The 22441-nt window shown below is 40.9% G+C and overlaps 1 long non-coding RNA gene across 3 annotated transcripts; it reads left to right on the top strand.

Moving 5' to 3' along the window:
* Positions 1-6237: 6237 nt before the first annotated feature.
* On the top strand, positions 6238-22098 carry LOC131316176 (uncharacterized). 3 transcript variants are annotated; one of them, XR_009197025.1, is made up of 5 exons: positions 6238-6478; positions 8244-8409; positions 20276-21158; positions 21422-21599; positions 21763-22098. It is a non-coding gene; the product is annotated as an uncharacterized LOC131316176 (long non-coding RNA). The 3 variants fall into 3 exon arrangements; XR_009197023.1 differs by lacking the exon at positions 21422-21599 and having other exon boundaries at positions 21763-22097; XR_009197024.1 differs by lacking the exons at positions 21422-21599; positions 21763-22098 and having other exon boundaries at positions 20276-21415.
* Positions 22099-22441: the final 343 nt, after the last annotated feature.

Raw genomic sequence — 22441 nt, 5'->3', positions numbered from 1 at the left:
GCAGCAACTGTGTCCACCAAAGTGCATTGAAAACTGTAGATTTCAAGCCCAGACTTTAACTCTTGTTATGGAAAAGGGATTCACACTTTTTTCTTTCTACAATAACAAATACAAGATTAGGAAGTGTAAAAAAACTGCAATAACAAACTAAAACAATCGAGATACTACCATTTCTTTAGTCAACTGTGCATATACCTTGCAGCTCAGAGTATGCGGGAGTTGTCTCTTTCTCATCTTCTTAAAATCGTCACTTTTCTCCAATTCAATCATAATATTAAACGGTATCCATTCTTCGATAACAAATCACTTTCTTGCTAATAAAAATTTTAAACTTATACCAAGTTTCACATAACTTAAACTCTTGACTAGTCTTTTCCTTCACAAAATCCTTCCAATCGTGGACCGATTTGATGTTATCGGGCTGGAGTTGCAACCTTTCTTCCTCATTTGAAGCGTTTTTTACGTCGCTCACTAATCTTGACTTGGAAGCTCTCCAGAGTCCACCCATTTGCTTAAAGACCTGGTCCCTCTCCCATTCTTTGTCCAACTTGAATCTTACCTGCAATGTTATTTCTGACACAAGTGAATTTCTATCATTTACACTGCCACAAGATTTAAATTTCAGCATTATGCTATAGCTTAATTGACTGCCATAAGACTTCTGCCATCCCACTAGGAAGGTATCTCCAATCTTAAGTGTATATGGTACAATCTCTCGAACTAGAGGTCCTAAAAAAGAAGATAATTTCACTGATCCTTCATCGACTGCTTAACCATTGTCGTCGAACAAGACTTGAAGTCGACTACTTTCATTCACAATAATGGTTTTCAGCTTGGTTGGACCTCTTTTACGTTTTTTATTTTGTGACACTTGTTCAGGAACTGCAGGAGTTGAAAGAGAAGGTGGTACCAGCTCTGATAGTACTTTAGGCATGTTCTTATTTTGTGTTGGACCTGTTGGTGTTTGTTTGCTACACAACTCACGTGGTCCATCCTTAAAAGAAGAATAAAATAGGTATTAGACCATGCGTTGATACATATATCTTATAAGAGTAAGACTTTGATATGGCCATAATCAACACTATGGAGGAACTAAATAGTCACATATAAATATGATACTCAGAAAAGTGAGTAAACAAATACAAATCATGTTTAACCAATAAGAACTACAAATGCAAGTTACGCATATGCAAGCTAAAATGCATTTTCCCACCTTGGTATGTACATAATTCACACTAATATACCCTCAAAATCTCCTCTAACGTTAGTTATCCCGTCATCATCATTGTCGTCAATGATCAGACCAAGTGTTGAAACATCTTGTGGCCTACAAGATGTATCCGATGTTTCTTCGTACATATCGAAGTCATAATTTCCCCTAGGAGGTTCCTTTAGTACAACATATTAATTCAAAATAGCCAATAAGTACCAAGTTCACATCATAGCAGCATCACAATGCATCATCACCTACAGGAATATTAGTTTCTCTCACTGTTAAGGCTTACCCCTTTGATTTTCTTTTTCTATTAAAATGTAATTGTTACCATTATAGCCATATTCTAGAATGGACCACGACCAAGCAAGCACCACTTAATTTTCTGGAAGAGGATTCAACTAATAGTTTTGGCTTGGGGGCGTGCCCCGCGACGCTTTAAGTGTCTTTTTAGCCACAAATGACTGTTTTGGCCCACAAATGATAGTTTTGTACACTACAAATGATAGTGTTTTTTTTTTCCACATGAATTTGCAAAAAGGGTAGCATGCAAATCCTTAGGCGGCCCGAATAATAATCAGATGAAGGAAACATATAAAACCAACAACAATCCTGCGTTTTCTAGGCAAATAGCGAAGGCCCAATAGATGACATAAAAATCGAATTGATTATTAAAGCCCTAGCCCATATTTGAGCAAGAATCAAGGAAAAACTGAACTGAACCTGTTTAGGGCTTCTCTGTTCGATGGCTCTTTGCTTCAATTGGTGCAATAGGTCACAACAGTTTGCTTCTTTCTGTGTACGAATAAGGGATCGACAAGAAAAAGAGAGAAAAAAGAGTGAAATCATAGAAGAAGAACATTTCATTGAAGAACAAAAGAACATTTGATGGAAGAACAACTCAAGATTGAAACCCTTGAAGAACCGAACTCACGCTGAAATCAAATACAAACTCACGTAAGTCTAGTAGAGCCCATAAATATCTTCTACACATAACAGATAATGAACATGATTAGCAAGAAAAAAAAATACTCTTTTCTAATTAGAAAACCACCCAAGCTGACTTCATTTGAATTCATATAAATCAGCCGATCAGAACTTCATTAACAGGGAACTATGAAATCAACAATATACTAATATAGTTCATTGAGGCATATCTACAAACACAAGGAAGCACTTGTAACAAAAAAACACACATTAGCTGGACTATGATGGACACAGATAGCACTAATAACTCATCTTGTTATAGTTTATTAAACCCATGACTCGATTCCATTTCCTAATAATCCTAACCAATACACCTAAGAAATGGGCAAGGGATTGGAACTGGAACAGGCATCTGAACCCAAACCAGTCTCAAAGCAGGGTAGGTATTACATCCCTGCTGCAATTACATGGGCATAGGCAGAGAAATTCTACAGCTTTGGTGTTTTGAAATGCACAGATTGATATAGACTGCGGGAAAATGCTTGCCCAAGAGTGGAACTTGTGATCTACTTTATTTACAGAGCCATCCCCAAGTACTTTAAGTAAAACAATCCTTAACCTGCCGTATTTGCCGGAGCATCACTAAAGCAGGAAACCGTCTGTCGACCTCCCTTGATCCAGCATATGTGCACGTCAGAGAGTAGATCACAAAAGGCAGCTGAAAGAATAACAAAATGGTTCCCAAATAAATGAAACAGGGAAACAAAAAGAAGCACCAAGCATGAAATTAAATTTGGCCTGCAAATCTAAGATACCATAAGACAAAAGGCCAAACAACATGCCACCAGTTGAAACTTTCTTGACACTTAGCGAACTGTGATCTGTAATATTCTTCTTCTTCCACATCTAGTCATAGCCAAACCAGTTGAAACTGCCACAAAAATATAGAAGGAAAACTTGATATCATACGATAACCAGAATTGCTGATGCAAATGGTTACATTGGTGGCACAGAGGAAAGACCTACAGTTTTTGTAGGAGGTGCAGAATCTGATGCCATGTCCTTTTAAGTGCACCTTAGCGGCAGCTGTTTCTTTATTTTTTTCTAACCAGCAACGAGGATATATAATCAAAGGAGATTAAGAACATATGCAATACAAACTTTCAACCAAGAATAATCAAGGAGTCATCATGAAATTGGAAGTAAAGAATAAAGAATCAAAGCAACATGAACAACCTAGGCCCAAACATCCGAACTTATGCAGCTCATTGACGCCAAACTCAATCGTCCCTTCATCAAGAGGGTAAACTAGTTCACAAGAACAATGTTGCAACAGAACACCAATGAGGCCCTACAAATGAGCATAGGGTCCAACATAGAAATCCAAATCATCACATGAAGCAGCCTAACAATAGACCAATTAAGACCAATTCAACCAAATGACACCATAATAAACAAGTGAGGAAAGAAGAGAGAGGTAACAAAAGCAAGTTACAGCTAGCAATGATAAGAATATCGTTAAAACACTAAAGCACAACAGAGAAAAAAGACCTGTGTTCCCTGACCAAATTTTTAAACAAGCGTGTTTCGATAACATGCTTTTGTGATTGGGTAAGCCGCATTAAACAAGAAAATTAGGTTAATCCTACTCCTCCTTCAATGCGTAATTGAAAAACACATAATTGTACTCCTATTATCCTAACAGTGTACACCCAAAGATACTGCTACTAACAAAAATAGGTCAGGCATATGCAAAGTACAACCAATTCTGCTTGAGTGGTACACAAAATTATGATCCACTTTGGAACAAAACAAGATCTAGTTGAGTTACCTCAAATCTACATGCATCATAAAAGCTGAAAGAGCAAGTGAAACTACACAAGTTACTTCATAGACTAAACACGACTTTGCTCGTCATATTTCAAAGTCTTGAACAAGTCAATGTAGAGTGTCATTTCTTTGACAACTTTTTACCTACCTTATATACAATAATGAAAGATTAAAAAAAGTGATTACATGTTTTATGTTGCACTTTAAGCTGTACGGCAGCGTCCTGGATACATAAGTGTGAATATCTGACACGCGCAAGCCCGATTTTAAACCCAAAGTCAGAGAAAACAAAGTCTTTTTTTTTCTAGGTCCTAAGTCAAAACAGAAACCCAACCGTTCGGAGAAAGCCAAAAAGCCATATAAAAATTGACATAATAAACCCAAAGTCAGAGAAAACAAAGTCTTTTTTTTTCTAGGTCCTAAGTCAAAACAGAAACCCAACCGTTCAGAGAAAGCCAAAAAGCCGTATAAAAATTGACATAATACTAAGCTAGTGTGCAAAGAGTACTATAAAAAAGAAAAATAGGCAACGCATATAGATAAATGGTTGATTAATCATAGGATGGGTCTATTCTCGTGAATCCATCAAAAAGGTGAAAAAATATTGTCTGTTTCTTTTTTCAAAGCCCTAATCCACCCTAGCCTTGTATCTGTGCAAATCCTTAGATGGTTATCACTTTTCACAAACTAATACATGCCGATTAAAACCCTAGCCTTGTATTTGGGCAACAACTGAATGAAAAAATCAAATCAAACCTGGTAAGAACTCTCCGAGCAATGAATGTTTGCTTCAACTGGTGCAATATTACCGAATATTGCTTTGATTCTCCTCTGACTATGGAATGAGGAAGCAGAAGTATGAAGAAGATAAGTCGATTAATAAGAAATAGAGGTTAATCGGTCGGAAATTAGGAGAAATAGAGAACATGGGACAAACCTGTTCCTCTAGATTAAAACCCTAGAATACCTAAAAGATCGATCCATTAGAAACCAGCACCAGTTCGCACAGAAATCTTGCAGCAACTTGCACGAAACAATTGGCAGATCTGGCGCCTATAGTTTTGGTGGAACCGATTGAAATTTTCAAGAAGGGCAGAGTGCGATTTTGGGGGCAACGATTGGCACCTATAATTTTGGTGGAAGCGTGGAATGCTGTTTTTCATTTTGAGAAAAAAGAATGGAACGCTATTGAACAATTCCGGAACGCTATAATAAATTAGGGCGCGAGCGTTCCATTTAGACCTAATGGTTGAACGCTATAATTTCCCCTTTACAATAGCATTTAAAAAAAACGCTATTAACTTATGCTATTAAAAGCAGTATTTGTTGTAGTGATAGACTTTGTAAATCCCTGCATAAGAACCACAAATTACAAGTGGATATAGACAAATAAATGGCTTAAGTAATTGTTAAAATGTGTATAACAAACAACATGACACTTACCTTTTGTCTATCAGAAATAAAAATCCATCCTTTATCCTCAGGCTTACCAATGACATCTGTGAGAAGTTCAAAAAACCAAGTCCAACTGTCCTTTAGCTTAGATTCCACAAATTGCCATTACAATGGGGTACAATTGGTTGTTACCATCTTTCCCAAGAGCATGCATCAATTGCCCCCAAATGGACCTCTCAAGAAACAAGCATCCAAACCAATAATAGGCCTACAGTTGCCTACAATTCCTTTGGCTTGAGCATCAAACAGAACAAACATCCTCTGAAAAATAGGGTTTCTATCTCGCCAAGGTCTATCAATCTTAAGTTTTGCACAACTTCCAGGGTTCTCATTTCTTATGATCTCACAATAGTCCCACAATCTATGGTATTGTTCACCATGCGCCCCATCCACCATCTCTATAGCTTTCCTCTTAGCCCTATAAATTTGCATATCTGAAACATCCAACATCCATTTTCTCTTAACATCATTTTGCATTTTGCATTGCTATCACCTTCCAATTAGGGTCATCACTTATCTCATTCACATACTTGTTGGCCAACCACTCTGCAGATGCCCACTTGTTTCAGTAAACCCTGGGACAAGTCACTACAACAAACTTGGGTTTTAATAGCATAATCTTACAGCATTCTTTAAAAAATGCTATAATAGAGTTGCATGTTGAGCTTAAGATAGCGTGCACAGCACTATAGAGGAGCAGGAGACTTTTGACAGTGTTCCAATAAGTCAATTACAGCGTTCACCAATAATAAAGGCGGCAGTCTCAATTGGGGGAAAATTTTAAGACGCCAAAAAAATCACTCAGTGGGAAATCCTTCTCTCTTCCAATTTCGTACCTACTCTCTACCGATCTCACCATCGTCATTCTCTCTCTCTCTCTCTTTCTCTCTCTCTCTCACACACACACACACACACACACACACGAAGCTGAGAGCAAAGGAATGGTGTGATTCAAAGTCACTGCCTTCACCAATGGAGCACCGACAGTACCACCGTCCAGCCTCGATCCCGTCATCTCTAAGCCCTTGCTTGTCTGACCTCGACCACTTCTCGGTAAGTTGAATAATTGCTCTCTCAACATTTATTCTTGATTTACGTTGGAGTTTTGATTCAGGGATCTATTTTAGGGTTTTCAATTTGGGTTCTCGATTTTGGGGTTTTGTTTTGGGATTTCAATTTTGAGGGTTTCGATTCCAAGTTTTGCTTCGGGCTATTTACTCTTGCTACGTGCCTTAGTTACTACACGTGTACTATTATAGTTCAATGTTTTTCTTGCATGAAAATGCATATAAAGTGCATCTTAACCTGAATAACCTAGAGGTCAATATTTAAACTTTATGTTCAGTCTAAGAGTCGTTATTTGCTTAACAGAGCTGATGGCCTGTGAACAAAACTTCCAAGAACCTATGGCACAGTTTGAATCCGAAGGAGATGTTTCTCTAAAGCAAAATTGGGAATTAAAACTGCTGTAGAAAATTGGAATGGCTGCTTTGATTCCAATATTTGCTTAGAATCAGCACATGACCTTGTGGTCACCTCTACTGTTGGCTTTGCATTTAGAAGTTTCTCCATGTCCAAACCACCACCTCCTTCAAATCAAATAAGCCCCCCAAATGCCCAGTCTGCAAGGCTAAGATTTCCGAGTCGTTGTTGGTCCCGCTATACCAGCGCAGAATTTCTTCATTAGAATCCAATTCCAAAAGGCCCCACTGGGATGTGGTCCCACCTAGGAGGCCACCTGCTCTTGGTGTGGACAGTGGACACCACAGTGGCTTCCCATCAAAACCATCAGCTTATCTATCAACATACTATGAATCATAACATGACGTTTTGGTGACTTCCCATCAGCGTAGAAATTTAACAGCTAATATTTTTCCTCTCTCTTTGGCTCCACACTCAATTTTGGTTCTTAAGATATAGAAATACACGAGGGAGGGGGGTGGTTGAAATTAGAGATTCAGAGAGAAAATGGTGTGCTAAAGAAGCCATGGTGTAGATATTTTGCAGAGAGAGTGAGAGAATAGGAGCCATGCAAATATGGACAAAGCTCCTACATCCTCTGCGATAAATGTAGTGATTTCATTCTTGGTGTCTATGCTTGGATTTGTTTGTGAAATTCTTAGTTAAAATGTGTTTCTTCTCTTTTTTGAATTTGGGATTTTGGTTAGAGTGTGTGCTTCAAGAGAGTTCGACTTCTCTTACAATTTATCCTTGAAACAAGGAAACTTACACTGAGATTTACATAGTTAAGGAAGCAAGAACGGCTGCATTTTTAGGAATCGGATAAAGAGACCAGTTTCTAGATATTCAATTGACATCAAAAGTGCTAATAGAAAGCTTGCTTTTAAGTATGTTCGTCTCATGTTCAATATTCAGTTTTACTTGTTTTGTTCTGTTGGTTGATATTTTTAATCTTCTTCCTTAAACATATATTGCCTTGATTCTTGTGGTTTCGAGATGCATTTGAATTCAATTTTAGAGTTGATCATCTTAGTTTGTAACTTTTTTGTATGGGAGAGAGAGAGTGTTGGATTATTTAATTTTGAATTTGTTTACTGGGTTTAGAATATATGTTTTTGGGGCAAATGGAGATATTTACATTCTTGTTGCCTCTGTAGCTAAGTCAGAGGGGGATGATATTGCGAAAATTAGATTTGATTGGATGTTATATTTCTTTGCCTTCATTTTTTTACTTTGAAGACCTACTTGATTGGTGCTTCATTACTCTGTTTTCGAGCTTGCTTGGGAGATTTTTAGTGCTAGCGGCTTAATTATGGTTGCAGTTTTTGCATTGACCACAGGATGTTTTTATGTGCAGGTCTCGATTAATGCGTCTATGGACTCGCGATTTGGTTGACGAATTCACCATACCATGGATGCTAATGGAGCTACCATGGTTTCTAGGGTTAATCGCACGAACTTGTTATCAAAGTTGTTGGTTGCTGGTTTGGCTCTTTTTGTGATCTGAATTCACAAAACAAGTTGTGAGTTTAGTTTATGGTTTGGTCCATCGTTCATTATTAGAGTATGCATCTTTAATTTTTGCTACTTTACTGCACTTGTAGGGAGGTATTCCCGAACAGGTGCAAAATGAGCCCGAGCACGGTCAACAAAGGGTCAACGCACTGTGGACCACTGATATGAGAAGTCAATGGTCCAGAGAGGTTGTACGATTCTCGGTACAATAACATGAGACGTTATTGGACCAGATACAAGGAAAGAGACATGTGATGCCATTGTTCAGATACATTGTTCGGCAAGAGAAAAGCCGAACAGAAGGAGAGCTCCTTAGAAAGGATATGGTCCAAATTGTTTCCTTAGGACCAGTTACATGTGAAGTAACTGGTCCAGACCATTTGTTCGGCTATGAGACGGCCGAACAAGGAAAGAGGTCCTGTCAGATGATGAAATAGAGGGAACATTCCGGAAGAGTCCAGAAACAGTGGTATTCCGTTAAGGAATAAGATCCCGAGAATATAGGGTCTGAGAAAGATACCCAATGAGAATGGGATGTTCGGTCAGTAATGGAAAAGAATCCTGAAAGGACTCTTTTCCATAAATTGATAAAGGAAACGAGAATCCTTGATATCCTGGGTTTCCTATACGAGTTGGGAATCCTATGGCAATAGGGATGCTTGGGCACCAAGCATCCGAATGTCTATATAAACAGAGCAAGCCTAGAGGTAAAAGGTACGCAATACACTGCAATCTTATTGCTTTCCTACTGATAATTAGGGTTTGATCATTAGTACGAAATACTAACAAAGGCATCGGAGGGCCTTTGCCACGAGAGGCAAAGGTGCGCTCACTCCTTGTCTGTTTTGCAGGATAAGGGTTTCTCTGACGAATTAGGGTTACGTTCAAGAGGCACGTGGAGCCGCTGCATTCCAGTGCTGTTGAAAGCACTACTTGAATTTATCCACCTACAATTGGCGCCGTCTGTGGGAATCGAAAGAGTTCCCTTTGAAATACGACCATGGTGGAAGTAGAGCCAGCAACGCCACATGACCCAAAGGATGTGTTAGTTGGAGGAGGGGATAAGTCACCACCCGGGGCTCCGAGAAAGCCCGAAGGAGGACACAAAAGGACCACGAGTAAGGGCCAGCCCCTTACTACCCACGGCAACTCCAGGAATAGAGATGGAGAGACGGCATCGAAGTCCACGAGAAGGACTAAATCCCATCGAGGGGATGAATCGATTGCACACTCCAGAAGTGTATACCGTAGCGAAGACGTTCTTGACAAAAAGAGACAAGAAATTGAGGAATATGCTCGTTTAATCAAAAAACGAGAACATGAAATCAGAGAACTAGCAAGAATCAGAGAACATCCGGAAGACTCTGGACTATCTCGAAGAAATTCTAAAGGCAGTGAATACGCTTTGGTGCAGTATCGAAAGGCTCCTTCACGAGGAAGGAGGAGCAGAAGCAGAAGTCTGACCCCGAGGCGACACAAAACTTCTCCACGAAAAGGGAGGAGCAGGATCCGAACACCCGAACGAAGGAGGGTATCTCCAAGAAAGAGGAGAAGCAAAAGTCGGAGTTCTACCCCCGAAGAAGAAGGGAGTAGAAAACATCATAGGGACAGGTACGAGAGACCTGATTCCGATTGGGAACGAATTAGGTCTAAGAGAGGACCGGAGGATGAAGCCATGACTGCACGGGAAGCAGCACGAAAAGCACTGCAGAATATAGCATCCTCTCCTTTTGCAAAAAAGTTACAGGAGGCTAGATTGCCGACCAGGGTAAAGCACGGGACATTCATCCTCTACGAGACAGATGCTGATCCCGTGGCCCATATACAGCATTACCAGCAAGCGATGTTCATGCATGAAGGGGATGATGCAATCATGTGCAAGATGTTCCCGTCAAGTTTGGGGAAGGTTGCTCTGTCCTGGTTCCACAAATTGGGCTCACGCTCCATCCGAACATGGGTGCAGTTGGCCGAGGAATTCACCGCACGGTTCCTGACGAGCAGGAAAGCTCCCAAAACCTTTGAGAGTCTTTCTTTTATGAAACAAGGAGAGGACGAGCCGATCAGGATTTATGCAAAGAAGTACTGGGAAACCTTCAACGAGATTGAAGGATGTAGTGAAGAGTACGCAATAGCCACGTTCAAAACGGGTTTACCTGTTCGGGGGGAGCTGCGTAAGTCTCTAAACATGAGTCCCGTGCAGACATTGGCAAAATTAATGGAGAGGATTGAGCAGCACGCCAGGAACGAGGATGACATCCTACGAGAGGATGGAAAGTTGGCCGCCGAGCAAGTGAAGGGGCCTATAAAGAAAGCTGACAAGCCAGAGCCCAAAACTTATCGTGAAAGAAAAGATTATGGGCAGGCAAAGAAAGAGCAGTACAAGGATAAGCAAGCCCCGGATCCCAAGTCATTCTTTTCAATAAACACGGTTTGGAAAGAGCCCATTTACAGGATTCTTTATCGAATAAAGAATCAACCATATTTCAAATGGCCCCCAACTCTTGGTGGGAATAAAGATGCAAAACGTGCTACGAATCAGCACTGCAGTTACCACAAGGATTGGGGTCACATGACAGAGGACTGTGAGATGTTTAAACGACATCTTGATGATTTGGTCTCACGAGGTTACCTTAAAGAGTTTATCCAAGAGGATTCCAAGGATAAAGACAAGGCAATGGAATTGGATTACGAACAGATTCCAAAAGGGGTAATCCATATGATACATGGATTAGCCGAACCTTATACGAGAAACGAGGTGAGATTGCTTCAGAGACAAGTGAAACATGACCAACATGTAATGCAGTTGGGAAAGAAAAGAGGGCGCAACGAAAGGGCAAGTAACGAGGGCATAGTTTTTACTGATGAAGATCTGGGAGGAGTCCAGGTACCTCACAATGATGCTTTGGTCATAACCCTACGAGTTGGGGAATATGATATGGAAAGAATCCTGGTGGATTCAGGGAGTTGCACCGAAGTGCTATACTACGATGCGTTCAAGAAACTGGGGCTCACACGAGAAGATTTGGTACAATCAGTAACTCCATTGGTCGGATTTGGAGCAGGAGCAGTTTGGCCGTTAGGCAAGGTAACTCTGCCTGTTCGGGCTGGGACAGTGGTGCTACGAACCGACTTCTTAGTGGTGGATGTACCGTCTTCCTATAACGTGATTATAGGAAGGACATGGTTGCACAAGATGAGGGCAGTCTCTTCAACTTTCCATCAGATGGTAAAGTTCCCAGGGTCTAATGGGATTGAGCACATCAAAGGTAACCAAGAGATAGCTCAACAATGTTTGGTATCCATCATAAAAAGAGTCCATAATGCCCACCATGTTAATACTGTGGAAATTCCGGATCTGCCGACCATTGAGGATATTGGAAAGGACCCAACCGAGAGGGTAGTTGAGGATTTGAAGAAAACACTGATCAACGAGACTGATCCAGATAGGTATTTTCTAATTGGGGAATCACTGCCAGAAGATGAAGAGAATGAACTGATTAGTTTTTTGAAAACTTATGTCGATGTGTTTGCTTGGACACTAGAGGAGATGCCTGGGGTGAATGCAGATGTTATCTGCCATCATTTGAATATAGATCCACAGCATAAACCGGCCATTCAAAAGAAACGAAGGGCAGCCGTACAGCACGTTGACACTGTAATTGAAGAAGTGGATCACTTGTTAGAAGCCAAGGCAATAAGGGAAGTTTATTATCCAGAGTGGCTATCAAATACTGTTGTCGTCAAGAAAAAGAACGGAAAATGGCGTGTATGTGTTGACTTCACAGATTTAAACAAGGCGTGTCCTAAAGACAGTTTTCCTCTTCCAAGGATTGACCAGTTGGTTGATGCAACAGCAGGATATGGACGGATGAGTTTTCTCGATGCATATCGAGGATACCATCAAATTGCAATGTTTGGGCCAGATCAGGAGAAGACATCTTTTATTACACCACGAGGGTTGTACTGTTATAACGTCATGCCTTTTCGGTTGAAGAATGCAGGGGCAACGTATCAGAGACTGGCAACCATCATGTTCAGAAAATTGCTCGGCAAAACTATGGAGGTTTACATAGATGACATGGTGGTGAAGAGTAAATCTGGGCAAGGCCATATTGCAGATTTGAGAGAAGCTTTTGAGATTTTGAGGAAATACAAGTTGAAACTCAATGCCTCGAAATGTGCGTTTGGAGTCGGCTCTGGAAAGTTTTTAGGCCATCTTGTAACTCTAAGGGGAATAGAGGCGAATCCCAACCAGATAAAGGCCTTACAAACTCTGGAAAGTCCTCGGACAACGAAAGAAGTCCAACGATTAACTGGGATGGCAGCAGCTCTTAATCGATTTATTAGCCGATCAAGTGACAAGTGCAGACCTTTCTTTCAGCTATTGAAGAAAAGGGAAGGGTTCGAATGGGGAGCAGAATGTGAACAAGCCTTTCAGGATCTAAAGGGATATCTGGCCTCTCCTCCCCTACTCTCGACTCCAGAAACAGGTGAGTCTCTGATTTTATACTTAGCTGTTTCTAAGCATGCTGTAAGTGCAGTACTTTTAAGAGATAAGGGATCCGAGCAAATCCCAGTCTATTATGTGAGCAAAACTTTGTTAGATGCCGAAACAAGGTATTTGCCCCTCGAGAAATTGGTCCTAGCACTAAGGACAGCAACTAGAAAATTGCCACATTATTTCCAGAGCCATAAAGTTGTGGTGTACACTGAGTTCCCATTAAAATCACTGCTCCGAAAGGCAGATTTTTCGGGAAGGATCTCAACTTGGTCCGTTGAATTGAGCCAATATGACATCGACTATCAGCCGCGCACAGCAATCAACGGCCAGGTGTTGGCAGATTTTGTGGCAGAATTCTCACCGGCGGTTGCACCTTTGCCTCCTACGAGAAAGGAGTGTGAAGCAGAGCCTCCTGTAACGAAGAAACAAGCATTAGCCGAACAAGATCCCTTAGAATGGAAGCTGTTTGTTGATGGTTCAGCTTGCAACACTGGTTCAGGAATTGGAATTGTGCTGTTACCCCCTGAAGGGTCAATGTTGGAATTATCTGTTCGGCTAGGGTTCAGTGCTTCAAATAACGTGGCAGAGTATGAGGCACTCTTAGCTGGTTTGAGAAGTGCGAAAACCCTAAAAGCTGAACGAGTTAGGGTGTATTCTGATTCACAGCTCGTAGTCCATCAACTGTCCGGGCAATATGAAACCCGGAGCAAGAAGATGGCGGCATATGTACAGGTGACCAGAGATCTACTTGATACCTTCGAAAGGGTGTATATTGAACAGATAAGTTCTGGGAAGAATGCTCATGCAGATTCATTGGCATGGTTAGCCGCAGCTGTGCCATCTGAGTTTAAAAGAAAAATAGCCGTAGAGTATTTGGCTGAGCCGAGCATTGGCAGAAGTGTAGAGATGGTCTTGGACGTGAACCAAGGACCAAGTTGGATGGACCCAATAGTGGAGTTTTTACGAGATGAAGTACTCCCTTTGGACAAAAAGGAGGCACATAAAATCAGGACCAAATCTGCTCGGTTCTGGTTATCCCCAGAGGGAAAACTATATAGGAAGTCTTTTACAGGACCCTACTTGCTTTGTGTGCATCCTGAGATGGTGCAAAAGTTCCTCCACGAAATTCACAAGGGGACTTGTGGAAGTCATGCTGGTGGTCGGTCCATAGCCCACCGAGCAATCACCCAAGGGTATTGGTGGCCGTACATGCAAGAAGATGCTAAGGTGTACGTAAAAATTTGTGAGAAGTGTCAGAAATTTTCACCAATGATTCGAACACCAGCCGAGGACCTGGTGCCGCTGACAAGTCCCTGGCCGTTTGCTCAATGGGGAATGGACATAGTGGGTCCACTACACAAGGCAACTGGGAATCGAAAATTCCTATTAGTTGCAACAGATTACTTCACTAAGTGGATTGAGGCTGAGCCGTTGGCCAAGATTACTGAACCTATGATAGAAAGGTTTGTGTGGAAAAGCATCATAACTCGCTTTGGGGTACCCTATTCGTTGATTACAGACAATGGGTCGCAATTTCAGAAGAAATTCAAAACTTTCTGTGCCCAGTATGGGATAAGAAATTATTATTCAACTCCAGCTTACCCTCAAAGCAACGGACAAGCAGAGGCTTCAAACAAAACAATCCTTGATGGGATCAAGAAACGTTTGGATAAAGCAAAGGGGAAATGGCCCGATGAATTGCCATTGGTCCTATGGGCATACCGAACAACGCCTAGGAGGTCTACGGGAGAGACCCCCTATTCATTAGCATATGGAACAGAGGCTGTTATTCCATTAGAAATAGGTCTGCCGACCAACAGGACCACTTTGGTTGAAAGTGGAGGAAATGACAGAGCCTTGGAGATTGAGTTAGACTTTGCCGAGGAATGACGAGAACGGGCCTTGGTGCACTTGGCCTCATACCAAGAGCAGCTCATCAAAAGTTATAACAAGAATGTACACCCACGAGAGTTTGGTGTTGGAGACCTTGTGCTACGAAAAGTGCTCGGCAATACTAAAGTGGCTAATGAGGGAAAGCTAGGGGCAAATTGGGAAGGCCCATATCGAGTTACAGAAATCGCAGGCATTGGGGCTTATCGATTGGCAGACTTGGATGGGAACCCAGTGCCAAGACCTTGGAATGTCCATAATCTAAGAAAGTTTTTTATATAATTCTTCTTTATGCACATCGTGATTGTGTGGGAGTTACGAATAAAACTCTCTTGTGTTCTAGTTTTGTTATTTTTACAAGGGATATGAGTAATGCCCTCTTGGGTTTTACAGTTTATATATGAAGTTACGTTTTTTGTCTAGACTGCTGTTTTCTTGGTATTTGTTTTAAATACGAAATCACGACATTGGTTTCCCTCTTTCGTATTGGGGAGCAGGGTATAGGATATCCATTTAAGTACGTGATACTTGAACACAAGTTCGAAACACTTGTGTGAACTTCAAACAAGTACGAAATACTTGAGAAATTGTTCTAAGTACGTGATACTTTAAAGTACGTGACACTTATGAGAACGCAAGTACGAAATACTTGAAGAATTGTTCTAACAAGTATATGTTAGCCACGAGATATTCAAAGTACGAGAACCCTTACGGTGCATACGAATACATGCATAAAAGCATACGAGTATATATGCACCAACAGTCCACAGCATACGAAAACATGCACAAACTTGGAAGCATACGAATATATGCATAAAAGTACGTGAAACTTTGACAAATTTAAACTTTAAACGATTTAAGTACGAAATACTTAAACATCTTAAAACACCCATGACAGAAACATATGGAAAAGGTATCTTGACAGGAATAATTCAACAACAGATGTAAAGAACGACAGAGCTCATTCATCTTCCGTGAGATCTTGGACAGCTGCAGGAGTAATTATAGGAGCTACTGGAGCAGCCAGCTCTTCTGTGGGATTTTCATCTCCAAGTTGACCATCACTGACTTCCTTTTGGCCAGGATTGGTCATATCAACTTGAGGCTCCACTTCAGACACAGGTTGCTCAGCAGACACGTTCACCTCCTGCTCATCATTTATCTCCTCAGCAACATCCTCCTCTTGACTAGCAGCACTGGGTAGTTCAATATTGGTCCAGAGAGGAGATGATTCTGGAATCTCAGCTTTGGCAAGGCAAGCTGTCCAAGAAGCCACCCAGACTTGGTCTTGTATCCCAGGCATTTGGCTTGTGTAACTTTCCGTGGCCACCTTGATCCCTTCGTTGTATCCCTTCTCAAATGCAGCTTTGGTTTCATTCTGACTCGCCTCGAGTTCCTTCAGCGTCTGATTTAGGCTGTCCTCAGTCCCCTTCAGTTGTCCCTTTAAACCATCAGCCACTCCCAAGGCTTGGTTTCTTTCTCTCTCAAGCCTGATGATGGTGCGTTGAAGCTTGTTGTTCTCACCGACCAGTTTGGCACGTTGGGGCTCAGATTGGCTGAGTTTTTGAGCCATGGCCACCATTTTTTGCATCACCTGGAAACGTTCAAAATAGTTAAACAAACGCTATGGTATACTATGGTTTACAAAAGTGAAATTTTACCTTGGCATTGTGAGACATGAATGAGCTTAGAAGGTTGTCAGGCGAGCTCGCCACCTCCTTTTGCATATCTCCTGGCAGCAGAAAAGCTTGAGACAAGGCAAGGGCAGTGCCTTCTGACTCAACACTGTCCCGAGCAGTGATAGCTCGGTTCCCGTGTGAGAATGGAGGAGCCCAGAGGGGAGCAGGTGATGAGGAGGATGTAGGGGGTCTTTCTTGAGTTTCCTCCACTCGTTGACGTTTCTCACGGTGAAGGGCTTCAATCTCTTCAAGGGAAAATCCTGGGGGAGCATCTGTTTGAGTTTGAGGGCGACGACCACGACCTTGAACACTTTGGCCCCGACCACGACCTCGACCAGGAATGGTGAGGAGGCTGCCCAAGTCAATCGGCCGGTTCATCTCTGAAGTTGAGAAGGTACGGCCGCTGGAAGACGAGTTGGATGTCGAACTGGAAGCTTCCTCAGCAAGAGGGATTGGTTCGTCAGAGATCGGAGGTGTCCGAGAACGCCTTTCTTCTTGTTCGGGAACTGGTCTTGAAGGGCCAGCTATTGCAGGGGTATCAGCTGCTCGGGTTCGCCGATCAATAAACCCACCGTATGAAGCTTTGTAGCTGAGAAGCACTTGAGCTGCTCTTGCTCGGCCTGCAAGGTATGTCCCTTCGCCGTTGAATGCAAGTACTCGTCTGATATCAGCTACGTGAACTTGTGGGGTTATGATGTTATAACCACGGTTGATATTTGATGCTGAAACAAAGCACAAGTAATTAGAAGCACGAAAAAGCTCTCCCTATGAAAAAGGACAACACATATGAAATTAGGGAAAAGCACTAACGTGGGCTCCCGAATATGTGAGGGGCATGAAAACCAATCACTTGGTCGTCCTCATCTCTGGGTTCGAAGTTGCCCGTAACGATCAGAAAGTCATCATCATCCCCTCGAGCAGAGTCAGGGAGTTCAAGGACTAGCTTTTTTCTAGAATCCCTACTTTTTAGATAATAAGTAAGGGCATCCCCAGTTCTGGAAATACTGTATAGATGGTGAATATCATACAGGCCTAGCGAAGTCCCTAACATTTGGTTTAAGGTATTTATGCCCATAACTACCCTGAAGAAATTAGCAGAAACCTGCATTGGCGAAAGCCTGTAATACGCTAAGACTTGGCGGAGCAGAGGGGCTAGGGGAAACCTAACTCCGCCTTCAACGACGGCTACTACTGGAATATGAAGGGTGTCAAAATCGAAGCTTTCACGAATGGCATCCTCAGGAGCCAAAACAGTAGCTACGTTGTCAGGAATCCCATATCGAGATCTAAAACTAGCCATGGTTTGAGGAGTATTACAATGTCTACGAAATCTCCCCATTACCAGAAAACCTTTTGGGGTTCTTTGAAGTATAAAGAAAGGGGACGATGAAACCCTAACGAAAGATTGTGAACAATCTACCAAGAGAAAAAGAGCAGTAAGGAGAGGAATGATGACTTACGAAAAATAGTCGATTGAATCCCTAAAAGCAGAAAGGAGGAGGTCTTGAAATGATGAACAGAGCTTCAATGGCGGGTAAACCTTGAAATCACCTCTTTCTGCTGAGGAAGTCTAAGAGAGAGATTGAGATTTTTGAAAATGGGACGAAAACCCAAAAATACCCCAAAAGTGGGTGGCGTACGTGAAACGTCATCCCAGACGCCGTTTGAGCGTTCCGTTTTCCCATAAACACGTCTGTTCGTATTTAATGAAACGCAATACGATGATCGACGCGTGTAAAGGTTAGGGCTAAAAGCCTGTGACGGCCACAAGAAAAGATGATTTTTTCTTAAGCAAAGTGATGAAACATTGCACTAATATGTGAAATAGGGTGCAGAAACAAAGTGAATTTGTTCGGTTAAAAGCTTTACTCGTCATCTGAGTAAAATATAAACGAGCAAAGCTGGGGAGCAATTGTAGGGAGGTATTCCCGAACAGGTGCAAAATGAGCCCGAGCACGGTCAACAAAGGGTCAACGCACTGTGGACCACTGATATGAGAAGTCAATGGTCCAGAGAGGTTGTACGATTCTCGGTACAATAACATGAGACGTTATTGGACCAGATACAAGGAAAGAGACATGTGATGCCATTGTTCAGATACATTGTTCGGCAAGAGAAAAGCCGAACAGAAGGAGAGCTCCTTAGAAAGGATATGGTCCAAATTGTTTCCTTAGGACCAGTTACATGTGAAGTAACTGGTCCAGACCATTTGTTCGGCTATGAGACGGCCGAACAAGGAAAGAGGTCCTGTCAGATGATGAAATAGAGGGAACATTCCGGAAGAGTCCAGAAACAGTGGTATTCCGTTAAGGAATAAGATCCCGAGAATATAGGGTCTGAGAAAGATACCCAATGAGAATGGGATGTTCGGTCAGTAATGGAAAAGAATCCTGAAAGGACTCTTTTCCATAAATTGATAAAGGAAACGAGAATCCTTGATATCCTGGGTTTCCTATACGAGTTGGGAATCCTATGGCAATAGGGATGCTTGGGCACCAAGCATCCGAATGTCTATATAAACAGAGCAAGCCTAGAGGTAAAAGGTACGCAATACACTGCAATCTTATTGCTTTCCTACTGATAATTAGGGTTTGATCATTAGTACGAAATACTAACAAAGGCATCGGAGGGCCTTTGCCACGAGAGGCAAAGGTGCGCTCACTCCTTGTCTGTTTTGCAGGATAAGGGTTTCTCTGACGAATTAGGGTTACGTTCAAGAGGCACGTGGAGCCGCTGCATTCCAGTGCTGTTCAAAGCACTACTTGAATTTATCCACCTACAGCACTATAGATGATTTCTTGTTTCTAAAAGTTGTATTTTGCTCATTAAAACTCGTATGTTGGGTACTTGTGCATTTCTTATCTAGGTATTTAACTATCTTCTCTATAAAACTAAAATGGTTTTGACACCTGCAAGAGTTAGAAGAAAATTTGAAATTTGAGGATAGAAAAACAGTGACATACTAATATGATATGAAATTGTATTGCGTAAGCACTTAGTTTTCAGTTTTGAGTCTGTTTTGCACTCAGTTTTGAGTCTGTTTTGCACTCAATTTTGTGATAACCCATCTAAACAACTCATTATTATTATTATTATTATTATTATTATTAATGAGGGTTTAGTATGTTCTTTTGTCTTTACCTATGGTTAAAGTTGAAAAAGAAGATAAGAATTGGGAGAGGAAGAGATGGTTGTGTGAGTTTGCACGTGAGCTGGTGCTAAGAGCCATTCACATATATTTCTTATTTTATGAGAAGAGACAAGGAAATATAAGAAGTAAAAGGCCAAAGAACTAGATATGGACAAGTGTCAAGTTTGTAGATAGATATCTTTAATGAGTCAGCTTTGCACAATAAAAAGAAGAAGAGGGTTAGAGAAGGGGGGCTTCTCTCACGTTTTCTGATTATGGAAGACTATTCATTCCTCTGTTCCTACAGGGTGTGAATTGGTTGCGTGTGTGGGTACGAGAGAAATGAGGTAAGGTAAGTTGAGGAGAGAAGCATATGTGGAAGGTATCTACGAAAAATTATGTAAACATTTAGGGAGGTGGGGAATGACGTTTCAATAACTGTTTGTTGTCTATATTGTGTTGGTGGCACAAATCACTCGATTTGATATGTCTTGGTCGTGCTGCTTGTGGGTCCGGGTTGTTACAGTTTTCTCCGATTTGCATGGTGAAATTTGGAGTCCATGATTAATGGGCCCAGAAATGTTATAGCATAGTGGTCGGTGAATGGATTTTGCACAAGAGTTCCTTCCATCCTGACGTTATCTGCTACAATTTGCTTATTGATGCATGGATAGAAGTCACTATATCAGAAGGCAGAATCCACTTATTTGAACCTTCTACAAGGTCGATGTATTCCCACTGAAGATACTTATGCTCTTCTAGTAAAGGCCACTGCATATCTGGCCTGCTAGCTAAGGCTGAAGCTGTCTTTGTTGAGATGAGAAAAAATGGCCACCCCCCAAGTATGTTCTCGTCTTTTATGCCCTCACATTTAATCCAACTGTTATGGCTAACAATCCTACTCTGAAAGTTTTCTCGAAAGGATAACTTTCTTCAATTGTGGAAGTCCTTACTTAACTATATCTGTTCATTATCGACAACCTTCAGAATTGAAGCTTTTCAGAATCAGCTTTCAAGCAGTGTGAAAAGTTTTTTTTAAGTCTAAAAGAAAGAGCAAAACCATTGCCAAATGAACTAGCACAGCTTTCAAGATGTCAGAACCCAAAATCCAGTAACACGCCCTTATTACTCAGTTTATAGTTCTTTATGGGTTATTTGTATCTGGATGCATTTGCTTCTGAAATACTTCTCAGTAAGCATTGTAATTACTCAGTCTCCAATAAATTGCCTCCTTACCCGAAACCCACGTATGCTATTATTATTGTCATACTAATTGCCTTTGTGGCCACAAGAAGTGTAAAAGGTCATAAGTGGATTGTTTATTGAGAGGTACTGCACATTCACAATCAGCTTTTGACAATTGTTTTTTGACATGCTTCTTTTTTTTTTCACAATGCTTATTTGTATGCGAGTACAGTTGTATATAATGCTTACATGAATGGGTTACTGAAGGGAACAAACTCACAAAAAGTAGTAGAGATCTTTAAAAGGATGAAGAGAGATCACTGTGAACCATCTACTAAAACTTATACAATGATGATTAGCCTATATGGAAAGGTGATCTCTGGTATATACTTGATTTGATTTTACATGTTTTTGCCCATGAACACCTATTCCTTGATAAATTGGTAGTTCAAATGCAACTTAGAGGGTACTGGCGTAATGTGGATCTAAACATTGATGACAGTGAATGACTATATCCCAATAGGTTAATGTGAACTGCTCTCGCCCACTTTGTGTATGTCGACAAGTGCACAAAACTCTAACCCATTTGGTTAATGGGGATGATTAGTGATACCGGTGTCATTTATATTTTGCAGGAGCACTATGCTCACTGTCTGCCACCATTGATCAATAATGTATGTGTTTGAATAGCCAAGTGGCCCGGCTGGTAGTTTAATGCGTGTGGTTGAAGTTCCATCTTTTTACATAGTTTTCTCATATGAATAGTTATGTATCGCGTACGGATTGGTATATGTCGTTCGCCAATTGGTCATGGTATGGCTGCTTCTGAGATTGTTCTTGGTTCTTGCTGACAATTATCCATCATATGCTTCTTTTTCTAACTGCAAACATTATGTTGGTTTAAAGTTGTTTTTCTTGTTAATAATTTTTACTATATCTATTGGGTTACTTAATTTGAATAGTTCTATATTTACAGGTATGTGTTCGCCGTTGGGAGCAAAAGGGTATAAACTCGGCAAAAAATTAAGCTTCAAATAAAGAACATCTCCGTGGGCAAAGAATTGGGGTACTTGAATGAGATGGCTGCCTAGTTTAGGATTACATTTTCTGGAAAGAGATTACATAAGTGTTTCTTTTGTGAGTGTAATTAGTTTGACTCTTAAATGTAGTTTGTGCTGGAAAATTATTCTTCAAGCTATTGTAATGAATCTTCGGTTGAATTATTTATCTTACATTGAAATTGTATCGTGTTTGGATGTACTTTGGTATTGAATGGAATGCAGATTTTCTGTATGAAAATGCTAGTATATTGGCATTTGTAGTATTTAAAAAAAGAAGAAGCAAAAATAGGCTAAGATAACGTTCAAAAAACGCTATTGTTTATATTTAATAGCATTCATTGCATGCTATAAAAAGAAATAAGATAACAGGCAAAAAACGCTAACAAAGGTACAAAATACTACAGCGGGGAATGAACGCTATAGAAAGTTTTTTAACAGCGGGCAATGAACGCTATACAAAGTTTTTAATAACGGTCAATGAACGCTATACAAAGTTAAGACTTTTAATTGCATGGACTAATAAGGCGTTCTCCGGAACGCTATTTATTACCTACTATAGCGTTTTTTGCACGCTATTAAAAGCGTTTTTTTGTT

This window comes from Rhododendron vialii, chromosome 2a (genome assembly GCF_030253575.1).
Source record: "Rhododendron vialii isolate Sample 1 chromosome 2a, ASM3025357v1".
Taxonomy (NCBI): Eukaryota; Viridiplantae; Streptophyta; class Magnoliopsida; order Ericales; family Ericaceae; genus Rhododendron; species Rhododendron vialii.
The sequence above is the reverse complement of the archived record's forward strand: the minus strand, read 5'-3'. Positions and strand labels throughout refer to the sequence as shown.